Source organism: Cyanistes caeruleus, chromosome 2 (genome assembly GCF_971803275.1).
Source record: "Cyanistes caeruleus chromosome 2, bCyaCae1.hap1.1, whole genome shotgun sequence".
In the NCBI taxonomy this organism is placed as follows: Eukaryota; Metazoa; Chordata; class Aves; order Passeriformes; family Paridae; genus Cyanistes; species Cyanistes caeruleus.
This window is the reverse complement of record NC_141702.1, coordinates 66,899,976-66,923,496: the sequence shown is the minus strand read 5'-3', so window position 1 is coordinate 66,923,496 and position 23,521 is coordinate 66,899,976. Positions and strand designations below refer to the sequence as shown.

The 23,521-nt window shown below is 40.7% G+C and overlaps 1 long non-coding RNA gene across 1 annotated transcript; it reads right to left on the bottom strand.

Annotated features, from left to right (window-relative positions):
- Positions 1–2,936: 2,936 nt before the first annotated feature.
- On the bottom strand, positions 2,937–22,074 carry LOC147654884 (uncharacterized). The gene is made up of 3 exons (XR_015283337.1): positions 21,784–22,074; positions 20,976–21,036; positions 2,937–3,033 (listed from the first exon to the last, which is right to left on the bottom strand). It is a non-coding gene; the product is annotated as an uncharacterized LOC147654884 (long non-coding RNA).
- Between the last annotated feature and the right edge of the window lie 1,447 nt (positions 22,075–23,521).

Below are 23,521 nucleotides of genomic sequence, written 5' to 3'. Positions count from 1 at the left end.
ATGTCTTCACAAATCTCCTGTTATCAAGCAGTGCTGAGAGTAGGGCAACTGTGGAGTCTCTAAATGCCAGCAAAGATGACCAAGTCTGCAGTGATAAAATGCAGGAATAAACAAAACTTTTTAGCATGCTTTAAAGACTCAATCCTGCTCTGCCTTTGAGCATTTTCTGTGCCTGATCCACACAAAATAAGTATAAAATAGGCCAGCAAGTACAAAATAAGTCTATGTATTCCACTATAGCAGAATAAAGCAGCTCACAGGCTTTCTGTTTAAGCCATTGTAATGCCTTGGCTACCAGGGAGGCTTCAAAGCTTCTGAATCTGGCAAATTTTGTTACTACAGTTATGCTTATTTAATCTTGAATTTATTTTTATTTTAATCTTTAATCTATGATCTAATCTCCCCTGCCCCTCCCTTAATGCATGTCCTGATCCTGCTACTATATGCAGAATCAGCTTTCTGGATGTTCCCTCAAAGCATCCTTTTGATGTTTCAGCTCACCTTGCCAGGTGTAGATAGCTTTATCTGCTCCAAAACAACTTCAGAGAAATTAAGAGAGAAAGAGGTCCATTCACTTTGCTAGAAGTTGGTCACTGGAAATTCATATCAGCAGATCCACAGACCAGAAAATCCTTGAGAAAAATGGATCTGTCACGGCTACACTGAATTCAGTGTATCCATGTGAAACCAAGCCACTCAGATGACCAGGGATACCTGGTGAATTCAGGCTGGGGTTATGAGGAAGCAGCAGTGGAGAAGTTCAGCTGCACCAGTGGCAGCCATCCTGAGCAGAAAATCAGCACAATTAGAAAATTAGAAATGCCTAGGCCTCCTCAGGTGTGTTTTGTGGATGGCTCATTAAATTCCACCTCAATAAAATATGGAAGTTACTTTTCCTTTTCAGTGTGGCACTGTATCAAAGGAGCAGCAGAAGAGAAGTGGGGTAGAATGTGGCAGCATCACCCCAGCTTCTCCTTCCTCCCAGGTCATTTACTAGTGTGCACTCAGCAGGGATTTTAGCCACAGGTGGTGCCACAAGTGTAGGGGTCCAGTCCCCAGTGGATACCTTAAACTCAGTTCTTCCAAAGAGCAACTGGATACTTCAGTTCTGATCCACAGCTAAATGAATAACCAAAAGAGTAAGCATAAATCCTGCAGGTGGCTTTAAGCCCATCCTTTGGACTTTGACTGGAGTGTGAAAATTTCTAAGAAAATGCAGAAGACAGAAGTTCAGGAAAATGAGAATGCATCATGTGGAAAATGACACAAAGTCACATGCCTGAGCGCTAGATTTCATCCTCAGGGCTCCTATTTAGATTACAAGTTTGGTGATATTTTAGGTTACCTCACAGTCTACTCTTCCCAAAGTTCTCCTGCCCCAGTTCTCAGGTAGCATATGAGCAACAGGCAGATAGGATTACAACAAGGAGTGTACAATGAAATGCCAACTTACTCTATTGATATTAGTAAGGACTTCATAAGGAAAGATTTATCTTGTCAGAAGGAGAGTTTTGTGCCCAGGTTACTTCAAAACTAGCCTATATCTATGTCCCATACAGAATGGTGTGCCTCTAAAGGCCAGAATGAGTATTTAAGAGAGAAAACCAGAAACTTATCAATGTGAAAGAAAAGAACTGTGGAATAAGAAAGATAGTTTGCTTTCCATTTCTAGAGGTGCAATGAAACCAAGTGCTTTGTATGAGCTACTCTGTCAATAGCTTAAAAAGATTAGGAGCAGAGCATTCTTTTTGTGCACGCGACCTTTTCAGCAACTTGGCAAATAAAATAAATACAGAGAATAGGCCAGCCCCAGAGGTGGGTTTATATTTAAACACAAAGTTTACATTCAAGTTTCTAGGAGAAGAGTTGGAACAATGTGATGTAAGCTTGGATCTTCTAATTAAGATCAAATCGCATAGTATTTTTAGACTTTAAAACTACATGTTTTGACCTGAAATGCAGTTCCAGTTTTCTTTTCTCTTGGATCTATTGTGACTTATTAGCACTTGACATTCTATAAACCAGGTCTGGCACAGACTTCAACAGACATAAACCCAGAGTCAGAGGGGGCTGCTGGGTTGGGTTTTTTCTCTTTTCAGTAAACACAGATTTATAATGTGCCAAAAATTCTACAGATCCCTTCAGTCCAAAGTCAAGGGGGAGGCTTTCAAAACATTCTAGACTTTTTTATTTGATCCACCTCGTAGCTTTTTGTGTAGGCATTCCTTCCCAGCAAATAGCACAAGAGCTAGCATGCTGAACAAATAAATACAAAAAGGTTACTTAGTGCATAACACTTTCCCTCCAAGCAGCCTCCTTCCACCTTGCATGCACACACTGCAGGTTTGAATTGCAAGTGTAATTTAATTCCTACAAAATAAACCAAACAAGGCCCGCAAGGATTCAGAAAAAAATATTATTGAGTCATGGCAACTTGTTTCATGTGTGAGCTTACTGAAGATATAAAAGCTCCAGAAATAACTTCTTCGTTTTGGAACCTTCATTTAGACCTCACCTTAACATTCACAAGGTGCTCCTATGCATCTTGACCCCTCCACAAGGAAAGATTAAAAGGTTACTCATGGAAACACCAAGTTCCTCTTTTTGTGAGATTTTCTGACTTGCAGTAAGTTTCTAATAAATGTACCTAGCCCTAGTGGCATCTTGTTCAATACTCTGATTTTATACCTGAGGCAAACATGACTTAATAAGGCAAATAGTCCTGTGCAGTAAGGTATTGCAAGGTTTTTCCTGAATCTCAAATACCCAAGGCAGACTTCACCTCTTTAAAAGTGAAAAAACCAAACCGTTCTCACAAAAACAGTTCTCACAAAAAAACCCACACCTTTCACTCTCAAAAAGCAAGCTCACTTTTTCATAACTTGCCATCTCTGAAGCAGGAATCATCCACGGAATTAAAAATACTTGCCACTTACTCTAAGTGGACTGGTTCACTGTAGTAGAAAGATGAACCTTTGTGCCATGAAATTGATATACTTTTGGGCTCCAAAGGAATACACCAGCAGTCTTCAGCTTAAAAAAAGAGAGAAATAGAAGCATCATTAACTACCAAAGTGCTTCACATCCATACACAAGGTTCACAGCCTGTCCAAGTCCAGTGATAATTGGTGATCCTAAGCATGCTATGCATTGTCATGCAGCAAAAGCCTCTTCCTTGTGTTCATGCCTCTAGAGCCCTGTCCCAGCTTGCACAAGAAGAGGTGAATGCATTAAACCTCTATTTCCACTGCTTCTTGACAAGGTTATATGAAGGCTGAAGGTTTTAATGAAGTTTTTCTAGGTTTTATGTCAGATCTTAGATTCTGGTTTTTTTAACATTGTTCACAAATAGAATTCAATCTTTGGAAAAAATATTTTTATAGAGCTTAAAACATACATGGTTAGAAGACTCTGACCTAGATTTGAAGGTTTCATGTGGAACTGATAAAAGCAGACTCTTACTGGCTTTTCTTCCTCTATGAAAGTGGCATTAGGGATTCACTGGATATGAGAATCTTTATGTACTACTTAAAGCACATACACTGTCTCCTCTTTCTCCATGAGACTGTTGTCTCTTCACGTCTGCTTGTTTGGATGGGGGACATCATTGACAGGGCAGGCATGACTGGCAGAGGAAATTCTCTATTGCAGCAGTCACACAATGTGATACACCCATTGACTGCCTTGGAGAGAGTGGCTCTATGCACAGGAAATCCTTAGTGTTTAGGGTTTGTTGTTACATTTTGCCATGAAACCAGAACTGAAAGAAGACCTAGTTAGCAAGAACCTTTTTAACTTGGTCTTATGATCTTGAAATTCAGTGTTACTCTGGGACTTGGAAAGCATTAGTAATATGTCAGATGATACAGGTATATAAAAACATCATACTCTTAATTATCTCTGTAATTACTCCTATACTGTGGATTTTCAGAACAAAGACTGGTGGGCACCTTTCACAGTGCAGCACAGGCATTTAGAAGAAGTGGTATCATTGCTTAAAGGATAAGGATGTATCTTAATTATGTGAGATCTAACCCATTTTTTACCTGTCAGTAAATGTAAATACTGCCACTACTGTCTTGGGACAGATTTCTCAATTCCTTTGCCATGTTAGTGTTCAATGATTTCTCACACTACTTTTTCTACATTGGTTTTTGGTTTCATTTATTATCTGACCTTGCGTATTTCCCAAGGCTCAAACTGCTATTCTTCCTTTAAACAACAAAAATACAAATTTTATTTTTTTTATTTTCATTTTCCACTCTCTCTCTATTTGTCTTCTATTCTCAACTTCATTTCTTCCCATTGTGTTTTCTATTTCTTTGTTGCAGTTCCTGGCCTTTGTTCCCATCTCATCCCAGTCTGTAATCTTGGCTTCTTTTGCTTCTCTCCCAGCTTGTTTTCACAGCCTCTCTTCTTGACTTTACCTTAGTCCTATGTCATTTCAGCTAGCCTGCTAAACTCTCCAAGTGTGTATATATATATATATATATATATGTGTGTGTGTGTGTGTGTGTGTGTGTGTGTGTGTGTATATATACACACATTTTGGTGCCTAAGTAGTTGCCATGGGCTACCTTGGGTTTCACCCCATTCTCCATGAGTATTTCAACTGAACAGTCACTTTGGGACTCATAAATGTGCTGAGGCTGGTTCTGAAAGTGCCCATAATAAAAAAAAAAGTCTTTCAACTCTTACCCTTCCACAGACTGCTGCTTTTGTCTGCCAGAGTTGTCTTCCAACCCATGAGTCTGCAGATGACCTGCTCCCTGATCTGCTATGCTGTGCTGGTAGAAGTCCCTCCTCAAGTGGTACCAATACATGATAACCACTTTCAAAGAAATGCCTGAGAAACACATACTTTCTCCACAGCTGAGATCTTCTGGGGTTTCTGATCTGTGTAAACTAAGCACTAGCTATGAATAATCTGGTCCATAGTTCAAATCAGTTCTTGTTGTCTCTCTAAAATGATCCAAATAATCTATTTTGATTTCTCCTCTTGCTGCCTCACTGTGTCTCCAAGCCCTGGACTCTGGAAAGGCTCTGCTGTACCTGGCTGCAGTGGGAACATCCCTATTGCTATGACTACAAATGCCCATGGCTATCTTGTCCCCACGTTCATCTCAGCTATTCAGAAATGAAGGCCCCAAGAAGAACACGTAGGGCCCAAATCAATCCTTTGAGCTCAGTGTAAATACAGCCTGGTGGGAGAGAGAGCTGGATCCAGCCCTTAATCAGGCAGTGAGCACAGTAGTGTGGCTAAGTATAGAAGCCACTTAGTTTACAGTACAGTGACCCAATAATTATGCAAGATAATACTGTATGCACTTAGCTCGCCTGTACCATTCAGAGCACTTGCCAATAATACACGAGCATATTTCATTATCTCCTTTCCCAGCTCAGGGCTCTCTATAAACAGTTTGTTTTCTCCCAAGATTGCCGGAGCTATGGCCCACAGCACTGTCTAGGTATATTTAACCCCGCGGATCATTCCAACATGCTTCTTTAAAAGAAGATCATATTGTTTTTCCTGCTTTCCATTTTTGTAAGCCTAGGCTTTGGCTGGAGGGTACTCTACATATCTGGCTGTAAATAGACTGCTTGGAGCCAAGCAATGCGGTGCCTTGACTAATTTCAGCATTCACTTAAGCTAAATTATTTATGATACTCTCTGCACAGGCTTTTCTCTGTTGTTGTTGTTTTAATGTCGTAATCTCGGCCAGAATAAAGGGATAATTTGCATGCATTTTCAGCTACTGCAGTAGCTAACACATGGCTCTGAAAACTGAAGCCAACTACAATATATTCAAAGTCTGAACTGAGTGGCCAGAAAAGGGAAATCTTGACGCGCCACTAAATCATGTTCCTAATGGTGAGAAAGCTTAACATTTTTACTTAAGCAGCTGAAACAACATCAGAAACATTTTCCAATGATACAGTTATTCACTTGTATCAAGAGCTCATCACCTTTGCTGCAAGAACGTAAATCAGGAGGATGTTAAGCTGTGAATGGTCTATTTTCACCTCTATGCTGATATTATGAGTCCAAGTTCATCGCCAGCAGAGCATGTCTCCATCATCATGAGAATGTAAAACACCGCACAGGCAGAGGGAAGAAATACAACTGTGTTTTTAAGGAGCCTCTGAGTTTCCAGCAGGCACAAGGCATAAGAGATAAAAAAGAATAAAAGTTAGAAGGGAGTGCAGAGCAGAGAGGTACCTCCTTCTCCACCAGCTGGTGGCTTGCCAAAGAAAACAACAGAAGTGGGGATTAGAGTTTGCAAGGTTGCACATTAGAGGAGGGCTACCTATTCCCTGCCTTTTCTCCTCTGAAAAGCTGCCATGTGAAGAGAAACATTCCTTTTATTATTTATGGGGACAGCCACTCTTGTTTATTATGCTCATGTTACTATGCTACACACCAAGTACAGGCCCTCTTTTTCACAGAGGGTTTCTTCTTTGTACAGAGCGAGGGGGAAAAAGGAAACATAGGATTTTTTTTGTAGGTTTGTAGGATTGGTGAGGAAATTAAAGTCAGGGTAGTTAAAGGAGGTCTTTCTACAGAGTTGTGATTTTGCTTAGAAAGGTGGTAGCAGCAGAGCATTGCAGTGGCCTGACACTATCATGCTCAAGGGGATTAGCAGATCTGCTTTGAGAGCATTTCTGTTTGCCCTAGCACTGCTCAGGCAATCACATCCCTTGACAGCCTAAGGAGTGGAGAACTCACAACAGAAGAAAGATTAAACAATCTATAATCTGAACATTAGTATTTGTACAGCTTGTGGGAGATGGATATTCCACCACCCCTGCCCCCACCCCCGGTTTTGGAACAATGTTGATAGGAAAGAAAGAAAGAAAAACAAGTTTATTCCTCAGCCCCTTTATATTTTTTTCAAGGCAGCTGAAGGACAGCTGACCTATTTTCTGAGTTCGGCAAGAGAGCAGGCTCCCCAGCACCTGATCACTTCTTTGTGCCTGTCCCCTGAAGCATGTTTAATACTGAAAGGTCTGGCCCTGGTCAGTGATTGCAAAGGAGGAAACCCTCAGCTGCACTTGGACCACAGCCTTCATATTGAATGCAGGCAAGGATTTAAAACAATCCACTGAATGCAAAGTAAATCCCAAGGCAAAGGGAAGGGAAACTAGGCAACAGTACTTTCTGTGGTAGATGGCAGTGGATTTATTGCCTGGCAGTTCACAAACTGCCTACAGCTGGGGGAAATTGCTAGTTCAATTATCCTAGGTTCAATATGATTACTTGTACTGGTTCATAGGCTTAATTTCATTGCTTTGAATTCCTCTCCACTAACAAAAGCAAAACAATTAAACAGAAGAAAGGTGCAATAAAATCTCTTCCAAAATACAGAATATAAAATGTATTTTTCAAATCGGGAAACTTCACTCATTCTGTTTTCAGGGTTTTTCTTATTTTTAATGAAATTATGCACAGAAACATCTTATTCTGAAGAATAAATCTGCCATGTTTTAAGAGAGGAAGAGAACTCCTCCTTTCCCAGTGGGGTTCTTAAAGATAACACTTGGCAGTTGCTCCTTGAGTTTAGGATCTAGGAGTTAAATATTTAGATATGGGAAACAGCAGCAAGATAACATATTTGCAGTGGCCATGTAAAAACCTGACTTAGTTGGATGGTGAGAGGGTACAAATCTCCCCTGCTAGAAGAAGACTTTGCTAAGAACGAAGCTCCAGACTTCTACATCGCTGCTCCCACATGTAAACTTGGTTCTGCCAGGAAGGGATAAGAGAGCAAACACATTAAAAGAACAAGAAGACTCCTATCTCACACATAATTTTTCAGATTTTAGCCTAAAAATACCAGATACAGCCACTTAGTTCTGTTTCAGAAACTGTGTATTGCTTCACAATTGCCTTAGAATAAGGTGCTGAGCAAGCATTTTCCTGTTTATCAGCAACATAAATACCATGTGACAGCAGCAACACTTCAGGTAGAGCCTTTTTCTTTATTGGCCATGATCTGAGTCACAGGACAATTCCAAAGAGCCAAAAGAAACATACCATAAAGAAATGTATTCCAACAAATTGCCTTTTTCATGCTACAAGGCTGCTATATAACCAGTGTAAACAAACTATAGGGTTAACATGCCAATTTACCCTTGTTTGCAATAGGTTGCTGAGCTTACTTGGATTTCATCCTTTATATAGTATTAATAGTTGTTGAAAACAATGTATTTAATACCTTCTCAAGGCAGATTATTGAATCAAAAAGCATGATAACTTTCCATGCTCTTTCAGACTTGCTGTGGTGAATTTTGCAGACATGGTTTCTTTCACAGAAATAACACAGATGTTTTCTTTTTTTTTTGCTTTTCTCATAAAGAACCAGAAATCGTTGCTTTTTTCTAAGCAAAACATCTGATATATGGCAATGCAATACTGCTCTCCTAGTGCCTGTACTGACCTCCAAGCCCACTGCAGAATGCTGTTTTCTTGCTGTTTTTATTACTTAAATAATTATTATTTATATTTTCTGTCACTGAGACTGTCCATTTGACTTAATTTACATCTCCCTCTGCAACTACTGCATTATTTGAACATTTATAATTTTGTTTCTCAGTGATTGTCTCCATGTTTCCAATGTGTTAATTAACATTTATAACATACCTGATTATATTTATTGTTGGCTTAATTTACATTGCACGAACCATAAACAGTTCTTACTATTTATCAGTTTAGTTCATTACAGGAATAATGTTATGCCATTTTTGACATAAAGCTACAGCTAATAACTCACTTCATTGCCTTCAGCTTCACCACCATGGCAGGCATGGAGTTATTCTCCTGTGTTGGTATTGCTGACTGCACAGGCCTGCCCAAGCCAGATATTATCCAGCAAATTTAAAGATTAATTATGTTCCAAAGATCTTTTTTGCATCATCATCCTATTCTTTCATTCTCTCTCTGTCCTCACCTAATGAGCATCACCCCAGGTCCATTAGCTTCCAGGGAATTACTTTTATTTATACCAGGAGATGTCTAAGCCTCTGCTGCATCCCAACATCCTTATCTCACGCCAGTGCCCCAGCAGCCTTTGTTTCTTTACTCCATAATTTTCTCTAACTTCAGGCTTACTTCTGGCTTTCTCCACTAGTACCAGCCTAGCCTTCACAGTCCTGCCCAGCACATCTTTCACTGCAAAATCATTGACCCATGTGTTACTCAGTCCTGACATTTACACCTGCATTCCTTCTACTCAACAACTTTATAATATTTGTAGTTACTGTATTCTAATAGAGATTACTAATATAGATCTCTATTAGAATTACTCTACTTTGTCTGAAGCCTCTTAAAACCTTCCTCCCAACTTCTGTGTATTTAAAAAATCACAGATTTCATTTCTGCTCTACTGAGATTATCTTGCCTCCAAGTAACTAGACTGTCTCACACAGAAGTGAATAGGTGAGGAAATCTCTTCCCAGTCTCAGAGGACCTAGTATCATCCCTCCTTCCATTAAATTTCATCAGTTCTCTCTCAGTCCCTCCACGCTCTTAAAAGAGTGCAAGTCCACACACTTCTCTGCTTCTCAAAGTCCTCCCAAGCTTTATCCACTGTATAAGTGGTTATCTGACTTATCTCTATTTGGGCTTGTTTAAGCTTCAAATCTGCATAAGTTCTTGATTTCACAAACCCTCTCTGTTATCAAGGGCACATGTTTGTGACTCCTATTGAAGCCCCCAGTAGGGAAGAAATGTACCCAGGTTCCCAAAACAGTGGCTGGACCATGCCCTTCCAGACTAGGTCCTTCCTGTCCCTGCAGAGGGGGTGACACATTGTGGGGTGGTCATCAAACTCCGCAGCTGCTGACACTAGGCTCCAAATTTCATTTGCAGTTAGGCTGCTGGGGCACTGCTCCCACACCCCAGACCCACAGTCTGAAGACACAGAGCACACCTTCTCCAGAACCCACTTACTGGCCACTTCTGCAGGATGGCTACAAGCCCTTATTTTGTCTGAGAAATGCCCCTTTCTATTCCGAGAAGAAGGGATAAAATGGTGTCCTGACAGCATGCAGACCTGAGTCTTTGCCAGCAGTTTTTCAAAACCCTCCCTGGTTGTGTATGCTCATAAATGTACCCCAAAGCCTGGATGTGATTTTATTGTATTGCACTTCCTGGCTCCAGGTCGGCTGACTGTGCTGGGATTCTTCACGGAAGAAATGGTATCAGCTCGTCTGTTTACGAGACTTGTACGTGTACTTACGATCGTCATGGGGAAGATCTGGGCACCACTACAGTACTAATAAATGGTCAGTAATAATAAAAATAAAGGAATAAACTATAAACAAATAGCAGCAGCAGGAGCTGGCAAGAGTCAAGAGACTTGAATGTTTTCTTTTCTTTGACTTTTTATTAAACTTAGTAAAAAAATTGTATATGAGGAATCTTTTCCAGGAGAAAATGCCTCTTTTTTTTTTTTTACTTTTCCCAGAGTGAAAATTCAGCAAATAGAAACAAATGCTCCTACACCAACATATTCAAACTTAGTCAATTCACAGGTATGCTCATTTATTAAAACAAAACATTTTAGGCAAATGCAAGCATTTAATGAGATTTTAAAGGGATCCTTTAAAAATGTTTAATAAGAATGATAAAAATGAAGAAGCCTCAAAACTTAATAATTTTATATACTGTCACACAGACCCAGTTGCACAACTTCTGCTAAAAATTTGCAACCTCTTTGAGTGTCTTAAATACATAAGTGTGTGTGCATGTGTACAAATACATACAAATGCCACTATTTACTTAACTGTTTCATGACCTTAAAAAAATGTCATGAACCTCTCAGATGCCAACATTCATTGCACTTGACCCAAAGCAAAGTCTCTGGGAAGAGAGCACCTGTCACACACTCTGGCTATCATAGGGTATATAGAGCCCATATGGGTTGTTATCTGTCAAAAGTTCATCTGTCTTGAAATGGAAATGACAAATGCCTTGCTACACTGAAACAAGAACTGCTGTTTTTTCACTCCATTTTGCAAAGTGCCTCAGTTTGCAGCTTTTCTTGGAGCAGAACCATGTAAGGACCATCAATCAGCCAGGCACTGCTCTGTGAGAGTGGTGTCTTTTCTCCTGAAGAACAGTAATAATTTGTTCAGTGGAAATTGAGCAGTTGAACTAGTCTATTGGACATGGACTTCACCCCATTTAGAAGTGTTCCCCACAGGCTATCATCAGCATATCTGACTCAAAGCAGTCTTAGGTGACTACTTATGTCTGAGCCTTGTTTGGAAGGGATTCTCCACAAAAATCCCACACAACCAATTTTCTGTTACCAGGTGTACGTTGTCAGAGATATTCCATATTTTCTACTGAAGCACTCTTCCTAGTTTTAGTCTTTCCTAAGTGTGTCCCTATGGGATAATTTAACTGCTTCTCAGAACTCTGGACACCAAAGAAAAAGTTACAAAAGTGAAGCATTTTATATTTGCAACATGAAGATTTAGACCAAGTCAGTAAAACCAAAAGCCCAACTAGAATTAAGAGTAGAATTCAGTCAAGCAAACTGCTTCCTAGTTAATCTTCTTTTATTAGAGCACAAACACAGATCTTCATATGTGAGGGATCTCTGGGAATCCCTGTGGCTGAAAGCCTTTACTGCCATAAATTTCTATCTCTGTGCTAGGTACCTTACTTCCCTGGCTCCTTCACCGCATGCCCCTTTAAAAGCTGGGCTTCTTCCCTAATACTTGTTTGCAGCACCTGTTTTCTGCACAGCTACAGTGAAATGACACATTTCACTCCTCATCTGCACCTCTTGGCAGTTTTTTGAAGATCAAGTTTTTGACCCTTGTACAGGGCAAGGCAGCTGTGAAGAAAATATGATCCCAGCAGCCACTACTTAAAAATCTGGGAGACAAATCATTATCTGAAAAATTAATTTCAAAACCCACCTCTTCTTGGTTACAGATTATGAAATTTCTAATAAAATACAAAAAAAAAATCTTAATCCCAAACACAGTGGTTATGGATATCTGCAAGCTGAGCTGAGGCAACCCCCAAAGCTAGAGGTGTTTGGTTTAACCAGAGGACAAAGTGTCAATGTCTGAGGGCTGGGATTCCCGGGTGCTGAGTTTTAGGGAAATCCCTCCCACGAGTACAGAGCAGCTCCTCCTTAGCAGTCAGAAAGCAGAAATGGTCTTTTGCCTGGAGAAACCAGGTTCCCACATATTCTAAACATATATTAAAAAGGGCCTTTGTAAGGCTATACCCTCATTTTTGAATAGTTAAAGCATAAGACTAAGGGATAGGATCTAATTATTATAATTATTATGTGAAGATACATGGCTTAGCTTCTTGTAACCATTTCTTAAAAAAAGAGCCTCTGAAACTATTTTTAAAAGACCTTTTAAAAGTAAGTTGAGTAATTTAACAGGGGATCTGGTTATTCCAAAGACTTTGAAGGGAAAAGCTACCCTAGAAGAAAAGCTAGTTTTCACGGCTGCAATTATGCTACATGGGTCCTAGAGGAAACCAAGGCAAAAAGCAGCAGCACAGCTTCAATGCAGCCACCCCATTCCAGGGCAGGCAAACCCATTCAGAGTGAATTTGAGCTGCTGTTTACCACTTGGCTCTGGAATAATAATCTCAAGTTAAGGTTATTACCATATTTGCACATAACAAGAAAATACTTCAGGAAAGACACTTAAAGCCATTTATGAACACAGCTTCCAGGGAGCCCAGTAAAATTCCTGTTGAGTTTTGGTGATAATGAAGCAAGGTGCTGTAAGTTTAAATTACTCATTCATCATCACATAAGTTGTTTAGGAGCAGAAGCCCAAAACCCAGAACACTTTCTGATGCTTGGTAAGCCTGTAATAAATGTTATGAGATGACAGAGGGTTCCTGAGGTAGGGGCCAGGAGCTGATAAGGCAAGAGTTGCATTCCAGCTCCCTATCTTGTGTTTACTTCAATCTGACCACTGGGCAGCATTCTTCATAGTGGAAGGAACAAAGTGCAAATATCCTTCTTTCCTTCATTCTTGAGGGCCAGGCTCCCTTTCTGGGCAGAACAGGAAGGTTTACCTTATCAGGAGAAATTCCCATACGGCACAGCCAGACAAACAGCTCAGCCCTGCGCAATGTGCAGCCATGTGCTGCAATGAAAGGAAGAGCTGGTGGAAGGTGCACTACTCTGCAATATCTCAGGGACAGATAATACTGTAATGACAATAAAATCAAGTCTGAATAGACTGGGAGCATTAATGAGTTGTAACAGAGCTCTCCAGTTAGGATAAAGTGGTGACAGAGACTGCATGGTCCTCATAGTTCAGAGCATTCCTTAGTGCCTCAGCCTGTGCCAGGCAAACAATGCAAGCTTTAAACTCTCTAAAAAGCACTTTCCATATGGAAGTCACTGTCCAAGGTTTCCCACTCTCTTTGAATACAGGAAGGGATGGCATCTCCTATTGATAGCAGAAATAAGTCTTGACCTTGTGAGGAATTGTTTTTCTCAGAGCTGTCAGGAAATCTTAACAAAAGCATTGGCACCCTAGAAAGGTCTGAGGCAAAGGCCATGCTGCTGTTATTGTGTTCAGGCAGTGCCAGCCCCTCACAGAGCAGGAGGTGCTGAGTGTCTCAGGACATCAATTAGAGGGTATGAAGCCTTCCACTAGCCCAGAGTCCTGGGATGTACTCTGTGTGCAGTGGATCCAGCTGGTTTGGTTGATCTCACTGTAATCACAGTCTACAAGAGCTTTTGTTCAGCTGGGAGGAAATTCTCTTACTTTAAGTTCTGTTCTGACTCCTTTTCAGAACCAGCACTGGAAGAGCCCCTGCTTGCATCACACTGTGCTGCAGAGCCACTTTACATCTGTTCATTCTCTGTCTAAAGAAGACCCCATATCATCTACTGTGTCCCAGCCAGAGAGGAATGATGTTTAGGTTTAATGAATGAGGTACTTGGTTTCTGCTACTCTTCATGGATTATTGTCAGTTTAGGAGAGGAAAGACCTAACTTTTCATCTGTATTTGAGTCTGAAGAGATGGGATTTGATTTCAGCAGGAGTCTGTGGGCTCATGCAACACTGACACATAATTAGGCACATTGGAAAGTGCAAATAACAGCAATTTTCCTTTCAGATTGTACATTGGTATCTGTCAGGCTTTTCCAAATGTGGAGCCAAGGTGGGATGCTCTAAAAACAGCAGCAGCTGTGTATTCCTAATATCCTTTGAAAAAGTCTACAATATCATCTGTTAAAAAGCATCTGGAAAATCCACCTTAAAAAAGCCACACCAATGAAATGGCCTGCCAAGCTGCAGCTTCCCAATCCTTCCATTATAAAGAAATTTGCTTATGGTGCAATTTATGTAGGCTCCATATTCCAGCAAAAATACATCAAGTGGTGTCAGATTACTAGAATCAGTCCTAAAGCAACTGTTTCCTAGAAGGGGAGGATAAAAAAAAATGAAGCAGCAGCTTGCTTCACACTCAGTAAGTCTTTGCGACACAGGTCTCTCAAAACAGCAACAGGAACATGAGAAATGATGGTGGATTTTTGGTTGGGGGTTTTTGTGTTGGTTTCCTTTTGAAAGCATAACGTGGTGACTAAATGCAGAGGAAACACCCACTTTTCAAAACTGAACTGTCATCAGTTTTTCAGCAAGGACAATGTCTCAGGCCGGCAGTTTATCTGCCACAACAAAACAATGACAATAGTAATACCCTTCCCTCTTCTTTGAGAAATTTATTGGAAAAAATCTTTTTTCTATTTTAATCTTTGAACTCCCTTGTTTGAGAGCTTTGATGACCAAAATGTTTTGACCTTCTATTTGAGGTCAAAGAAGCTTCCTGAAAGAAGATCTATAATACTACAACTTCCCACTCACCACAGATAAACTTGTGTTCTGTCTTCCAGCAGAAACTCACCATTTCAAAGACATGATCTTTGTCTTTGAACATAAAAGTAAAGAAAAGGCTGACATCTTTTGCTGAACTACTTTTGGTTTTACTGTAAGGGAACCAAATATTAGCAGAAGCCAATGCAGCTGCTGCAGAGGGATGGTGGGTTTTTTTGTTTGTTTGTGGGGTTTTTTCGGGTTTTTTATGTTGCTGTTAAGATGCTACATAGATGCACAAAACAAAACTAAACCACATGTTTAATTAGTGGGAGTTAAATAGACTAGAATCACTAGAATCTACAATCGTATATTCATCATCTGAAAACACCAATTTTTATACAGGGTTTTTTTCCTTACTTTCCCTGCTTTTCTGGAGCAGAAACAGCAAGCTCAGATGAAAATTTGAATCCAGACAGTTCCTTAGACAGATTAACCTGAGTACCAGAAGAACACTGTTACACAAAGTAGAAGTGACCTACTTAATGACTGTCACTCATTTCCCTCTTTCTTTAGGCTGGTAGTTAGCTGCCGTGCCCCCATTCCCCTCACCCCCCAAGGAAGGGATCTTGTTTTGCTGAGCATATGTACATAGCTTTAAATATGAAGCATTGCAAAATGTGCTCTGGAGACAAGGGTGAGCCTGAGGTATCTGGAGCTACAAAAAACTTCAGTTTCACAGGAATCTCATTTCAGCAGGCAGTAATTCTGCAGTTACACAGATGGGTATTATACTGTCTTCCAGGGTAAATCTAGGCAGGCACGTGCTTGTTTAGAACATTTTAAAACGTTAGATCTGCAGAAGATACTGGCTCGTCTACTTTCTCAGCTGATGTGATCACCTGCTCCCATTACTTGACTTCTTGAGCAGTAAGAACAGGGTGATCCTGAAGAGGTAACACCCATGTGAGGTATTTAATTTACATACTGGCAGCAGCAGTTGAATTTTTAGAGCTGATGCTGCATTATGAGTTAGATTAAATGTGAGCAGGGGTGTGACACTGAGCAGAAAACATGAACTACGCTGCAGCCTGCTTGTGCTATCCAAACTCACCAGTGACTTTCATTCCTGTAGCCACGAGATCCTAAAATGCCTTTTAGTTTCAGGATACTTCACTGTAGTCCTCCCATGAATAGTCACTATGCATATAGAAGAAGAGATTTAAAACCAAATGGCTGACTCACATCAATCTAAGGCCTGGCACACTGCAAACTCATTAAGGAATAGCTCTCCCACACAAATACTTGCCATGTGTGATTCTGCCCTTTCTGAGACTCCTAACCTGCCATTGTGACTTGCAGCTGGGTACCCTGTTCTTCCCTCACACCCAGACCTTCCGCTCCCCATATAAACTCTCAGGAGCCCATCATGTCCTTGGCCTGACCTGGTCTCACTGATAGAACATCATCTATTCTGCTGAGCCCTACAGCCACAGATCTGTTATTGCTGGCACACCCAGGGATGGCCCTTTGCACAGCTGTCTGTGGTTCAGAGGCAAATGACCAAAATCTCTGCACCATTTTCTATGCACACAGTCCTTTCTAATCAAAAGGAAAAACAAGGTGTTTGTATACTTCTCTCTCTTATCCATCTGGAGCCATAGCTTTAAATAGGTACTGAGAGACTCTTTAGTACTTTCAGACTAAAAATAGGTAAAAGCCAAGACTGGGGGCTAGAGCAGCCTTACAACCAGTGGCAGTACATGGCACTAAACTCAATGAACTGAGAATTTGAAAAACATCTGTATGTCTCTTGAAGGTTTTCACTACAAAAGTGCCCATGAGCAAAGTTACTTTCTCATGTTAACATATATTTACCAGCTAATTTCCTACATGCAATTTACCTTTTTAGAAGTCAATGTATAAGATTGAAATATCTGACAGTATTTACAATATTGCTCCAAAACCTCCTATCATATGGTAAAATCATCTCTCTATTTCAGTTTGTCTTTCCACCAGTGCTTCATGCTTCTTCACCTCATCTCCTGCAACCCTTTCTGAAGAACTTAATTATTCTCTGACAACCACAGCAATCTACTCTATGGGTCAGTTCTTCCAATCATGCCCTGTGCAACTTTTAAGGTATTAAACGTTAAAGCTAAATAAAAACAAAATAAAAAGGAAACTAACCCTAAACATGTGGAGGGACTTCTCTTCACATGTTTTTTTTCACCACATATGTTCAGTGCCAAGCTGGTTTTAAAATACACTTCCTTTGATGATTTATATCCTCCACCCCCTGGCAGATAGCTCCCCTCTTATCAGCCTCTTTCATTCTTCAGGTGAGTTTTTTAGATACAAGAATCTAGTTTAAAAATCAATTGAATTAAAATACTTGAACACTGAGTAAAACATGTAAGAGCCTATGCTGAGGGTGTGAGAACTCAGAGACTGGCAAAGTGCTAAGAAAAACAGATACACAACCAAGCCCCAGTGATGGGCTTAGAGATATTTTAAAAATTATAGTTTCAAAGACCTCCTCAGAGGAGATTTTGTTGCAATACAGAAAGTTCCTGAGCTACTAAACTGAGAGAAAGCATGAAAAAAGGACCTTTTCTGCCAGGACATACCAGGCAAGAAGCAATTTGGTTTCCAAACACTTTGATTTCTCTTTTGTCTCACTCTAAGTTTTATCTCTTTTTTAAGCTATGGGATATAGTTTCTGTTAAAATAAAACTTGGATTGGTATTCAAAAGCTCTTTTACAGTTTTGAGTACTCACAACTTAAGAACAAGGTTTACTCAGCTCTGCCTCTACATTCTAGCCAGCTTGGAGTCACATCACACCACCTTAGGTTGTGAAGAACGCCTATTTTCAGTGGAAGGTAACAACAAATAAACATTTCTAAATGCCACATTTTGTCAAAACGCCTTGCAACTTGTGAGAGACGCCTGTGTCCTGCCTTTAAAGAACCGTGGTGTTTTTGCTTGAGGAAGAGACACTTGATTCCACTAGTAGAACAGGACACAGATTCTGTCTCAAAACTTTTAGAATAACCAAGATACAACACTGTAGGCAAAGGCAAAACGATGACACTCTTGTTGCCTGATGCACTACACAATAGCTCAATTTGCAAACATGAGAATTTGTACTGGGCTCATCACCATCATATTTGACTACCACAGACTTTTCTTTTTTAATTGGCAGCAGTTCAAAGAATGGCTGGAAGTCTTCTATTTGTTAACTGAAAAGAATATGACTTTTAATATGTACCCATAATGGCACAACATAAACCTAAGACTCATTCAGGTTGGAAGGGACCTTTGGACCATGCCACTTCTGCTGCACAAAGCAGGGGTAACTTTTAAAGTTCTTAAAGTTTCATCCAGTTAAGTTTGGAAAACCTCAAAGCATGCATTGCATTTCAGTCAGGAGGTCCCTGTTCCAAAGCCAGTCCCCTGCCAGGACTAGTAATTTCTGAGTATTCCTACTCCAAAGGGGTTTTTGAAGATCAAACAAATGTGAAGCTCCTTCACAGTGCTCTATGAAGCCTCCCATGGTACCCTGAAGAAGATGAAATCTGTTCTCCTAAAGACCTATGTTATCACCCTTCCTTCCTTCTTTTCCTCGTGGGCTTAAATTTTGTTATCTCATGGTCACAGTAACACTGAATTGTAATGTAAAGGCATGTTGCCAGGAAAACAGTAGAACAGTCACAATATCAGCTTATTTTATAGTTTCAAGACAATCCTTTATAATGCACATATCAAACTCATAAAAACATTACCATGATACAATGCTAATGAGAGTGACTATTATATATCTTCATATTACTTGTCAGTCCAGTTTTACCTTGCAAGTTTAACCCAGCAATGACATAGCTAACAACATTAAAATGTGCAGTGCTGCATGATTGAAGTAATACCATGCCATTAAGATGAATGGCGAAAGTTGAGATCTTCGAAGATCTTGCTCTACCTGCCTGTGGAGACCTTTGTATTACTTATCTTAGGCTTGCACTTTCACACCCATCCTTAGAGCCATTTGAGGGCCAGCAGGATGTTTGTGAAACATTAAATGCAGAGGGATTTAATCCAGAGCACAAAGTAGCATCCTCTGTGGGACAGACTTATCTGGTGCTGCCAGCTCAAACTGCCCACACAGGATGTGTCCACATGATTTATTCACTTCTTTGGGGTCATATACTCCTTTGCTCCTCCCTTCATCTCCTATAGCTTTTCATAATTGCTTTAAGAGGCATTTGTACAGATGGAACAGCAGAAAAGTACACTTAAAACAGACACAGCATTATCTCACTTGTGAAAATAAACACATGGGTATACGTTTCTACATGTATGCACATTCAAGTTTAATTTAATGATTTTTGTTTTTCTGCCTTCCCACTTCTGCCTTGTTGACATCCATGAAGATCTTATCATTAACAATAGTTTGGAAACTAATGAGTGTGAGTTTATGAATAGAATTTCATAGCTGTGCTACTTTGTCAGTTGTCAGTACTTCATTTTACATGCCATCCATAACATCTCCAAACCAGAATCTGATTGACTGAATATGTTTCAGTTTTAGCTAATAATAACTATTCTGTTTTGGGGACATAGGTCACTGCTGCTAAAGTGTCCTGGTAAAGAGTATGAGGACATCAAGGTCTTGATTTGATCATAGCAGGGAGTTACAGATAAAGCACTTCTAATTTTTTTTTTTTTTCAGTTTGCCAGACAAGAAGTTTCTATATTTGGGCAACCAGGCAAAAAAAGTCTAGAATTTCAAGTTACTTCCAGCGTATATACCACATGTAAACCAAAATGCTAACATTAGGAATTAGTAAATAAAAGCAGGAGAAATTCCCAATAGCATCCTGAATAATACTGACAGCCTTTGATGCGTCCTCTCAAAGTGGAAGAAAAGCAATGTATTAAGAAGTAGCTCAGTAGACTGCCAGCTCCTTTTCTCTCTCCAGACCGTGTCTGAGATCTTGAAAGTTATTCAGGCACCTGACTCTCATTTGGACAGCTCTGGTGGTCTGGGCCATGGTTTTTTCTGTCAGGGTCACATAGATCTCTTTAGAGTTCCTTTTACTTGAGCTCCCTTCTTTTTTATTGATCTTCATAATTTACTATTTGAGTTAATAACACAACAGCATCTGTGTTAGCCAGTGCAGAGCCCTACTGCATATACAGACACAGTCTCTCCTCCTTGCCTCAACCATCAGTGTGACTGGGTGGTGCTCCTGAAGCCTTCCCAAGTCCCATGGTAACCATGGATGGCTTGAAAGACCCAACTTTTAAGAAGTGTCAGCTGCCCCCACAACCCACCTCTGTCAATGCAATAATCATGATCTGTTTTGTTCCCAGCAGCCCACAAAACACTTCATCCATGTCTTCAGCTCTCATCCACTGCATCACTCACAACTTTCAGATCTATTACTGTAAAATGATCCCTTGAGCAATTGCTATTGCTTTTAAAACAAATTTATTCCACACTCAAAGGCCTCTAAATTCCCATAATATTCAGATTGGTGCCTGCACATTAAACTCCGGTTGCTAACAAAAGTCTCAGAAAACTATCTGGTTACACATTCAAGCTAGCACGAAAACAGTGGAAAGAGAAAAGGCAAGAGGCACGTTCAAACTACACTTACTACTCTATTTTTCCAATTTGAAAAATTCCCTCTGTTCTAAGTTAAAGACAAGCAGCTCCCCACACACTTGTGCAGTATAATAGCTGTTCAAAAACTTTCTTATCATTACCCAGTGTAAAATGCTGATTTTCCACAGCGGTTCTGAAAACAAAGTAGCAAGCTTTATTATGTACTTTAAATACACTTAATATACTACTGCAGTTGTTGTATGATTTTAAAATACGAGGGAGGCACACTAGCTCCATTTCCTGAGCATTTGAATCTCACTACATTGTTCAAGTTTTCAGAGGAACAAGGGCTTATGTAAAGTCCATCTGCCTGTCAGCCCTTTCCCCAGGTACCCTTGAATCTGCTGGTCAGTTTCAATCATGTTTGAACAGAGAAGCAGCCTCTTAAAACAAAGTTCACAGCAATGCATGTGGGAAGAGGGAAAGAGGGGCACCCCAAACCAGAGCACTTCCATCTAGCGAGGAAGAGGCAAGCAGAAGCCAGCCATTACCTGTGGCTTTGGTGGGCATGCAGCTCCAGCCGTGGCCTTGCGCACACAACCTCTTGCTCACCTGTCCGGTAAAAGAGGTAAATGTGAGAATATGAGCAAATACTTGAATTAAAAAGCAGGATAAAGTCAAATTATCACTGTAAGGGAAGATGCTGAGGATACAGGATGAAGCAGAGGCTTAGGAGAACCAGAGAAGCAATAATTCTGAGCTCATGGGAAGAGTCCAGGGATATGGTTATGGGGAAGTCTTAAGACACCAAGAAGACAGGGTCATTTTGGTGAAGATTACAGGAGATAGGTATTGCAGCTATGTGGGAAACCAGAGCTCTATATTTATGCCTCTTACAGGTCAGTGTGGAGTGTACTAACACATATGGCGTGAACTCTGGTCCTCACAAAATAATGAGTAGAAAGGATTCAGTCACTCACTCGTGGCATTTCACTGTATTAGAAACAGGATTGACTTTAAAAGTAGACCTAAATGTTTAATGACTGATATAGGGGCTTGGCCTTGATCCTACTTTCAACCACCCCAAATGGCCTGAGGTACCGTTCTCCACCCCATCACATTTCATTCTCCAGCTGAAACTACCCACATGGCCTGCCAGCTACCGCGTGGCAAGAACTCTCGGGTCAGGGCCCCTTGATCATGTCCATGCTCCTATAAACCTAAATGCACATCCTGGGGTCATGACACCACACAGCCAGTTTCTCCCAGAGGCAGGGGGATCCAGGAGGCAATAGGAACCCAAACCTAGCAGGACCCAGCCTCCCCAAACTGCACCCAAATGAGGCAAGCAGGACAAACCTGGACACGATAGCTGGAACCACCCAAGAGCCCAGATCATGAGGCAATATCATGGTGACAAAAGAGGCCTGAGGTCAATTCAGTTCATAGGTCAGGGTTAAAACCAGGTTTAATGATGGGCAGGAAGGTCCACAACAACCAGGCTGGACAAAGACACACTATCAACCTGGTGGTTGAGGTCTGGATCAATAAGGCCCATGGTGAAAAAAAAAAGGTGCAGCCACAAATGTGGATAAGAGAGCAGCAGTCCTCCATTACTTCTCAGCCAGGGCATCATACCCCAGCCTTTTCAACCGGCTTGGGGCTTGGGGCTGGTTGAAATGGGGCTTCCTGCCCCCGTGGGTGTGTCTGGAAGCTCCAGCTGAGGATGATCAAGGCTCATTACTGCACTCAGGGGCCCAGCATATGCCAACCTGATGAAGAAGATGGTACATGGTTCAAAATGATGGCACAGGGCATTTGATTCTATTCAGCAATTACAAATAACCAGTGACAATACCCCACAGACAAACAACAAATACATACTTTATTCTGGCCCAGAGGCTTGTGTGGCCAGGCTGAAAACGTTGATTTTGAGGATTGAGGCATTGAGGATGGCTTGCTGCAGGGGTGGGAGTTGCATTCTTCTGCTCACACTGTTGTTGTCTTTGCATTTCCCCTGTGAAAACCCACTGGGAAAAGCAGGGCTAGTGTTTTGTTAGCTTTAAGTCTTCCTCGGACCTATCTGAGACTTACTTGAGAAAAGATTTAAAAGCTAAGAAGCCACTTCAAAGAGACAATGTGCTGAAAACACACACAAACAACATACACATGCACCAGTGGGTTATTGAACTTGAGTCTACAAATGTAGACCCTATGTGAGGCAAAGCAGACAAGGGTCTCTTCTTGGGACTTCTTTTCTTCTGCATTTAATTTTGATGCCTACTGAAAGGATAAGAATTATATCAGTAATCTGAGAGTGGTTATGCCAGCCATTTGTTGATACGAAAGCAACTATGCTATAAAACTTCTGCTCTCCTTGTGTAAGCTGCAGAAATGTGAGAAAATTCAGGCCTGAGCTAAATTGCTGCTTCTGTTATTAAAAGTGCCATATCTCCCTGTCCTCCAGACTCGGGCTCAGCAGAGTGTTCACCATCTGCTCCCCGTGCAATACTCATAAATGGTGCAATCAATATAAAATTTGGGATGTGTGGGCAATGCTGGAAGGTATAAATATTCTTTCTTTGCCAGATATATGTTAATTGGTTGTTTCATTTTGCACATATGGGACAGTAAAATGTATTTGTTTTCTTGCCAATAGAAGAACATTTTCCTAACTCCTTAGTCACAAGGTGTCTACAAAAGGAGAAGGCTCTGATGTTTCCTGTTGGGTTTATGGTTTACATTACAATTCATACACAAATGCTTTTTGGCATCTAAATCCCCAGCTAGAAGTATTTTTAAAATTATGTCCTGAAATAGGAACTTCAGAACACTGTGTCGGCATCTGGCAGATATCTCAAGAGTGTCATGAACTATTACTACTTGAGGAACTTGGCAGGCACTCCATGAGCCTTGTGTACCTTACAAGTGTGTAGGAGTCCAGCTTAATCATTGAGCATCTGTATAGTTGGGCTCTGTAATGGGCAGACATCCACCCACCAACCTCAAAAACACGCAGTGGTATGTCTGAATTTCACAGGATACATCTGAGCCCCTGAGCAATGAAGGCTGCTCAAACATGAGTGACAGCAGCCCA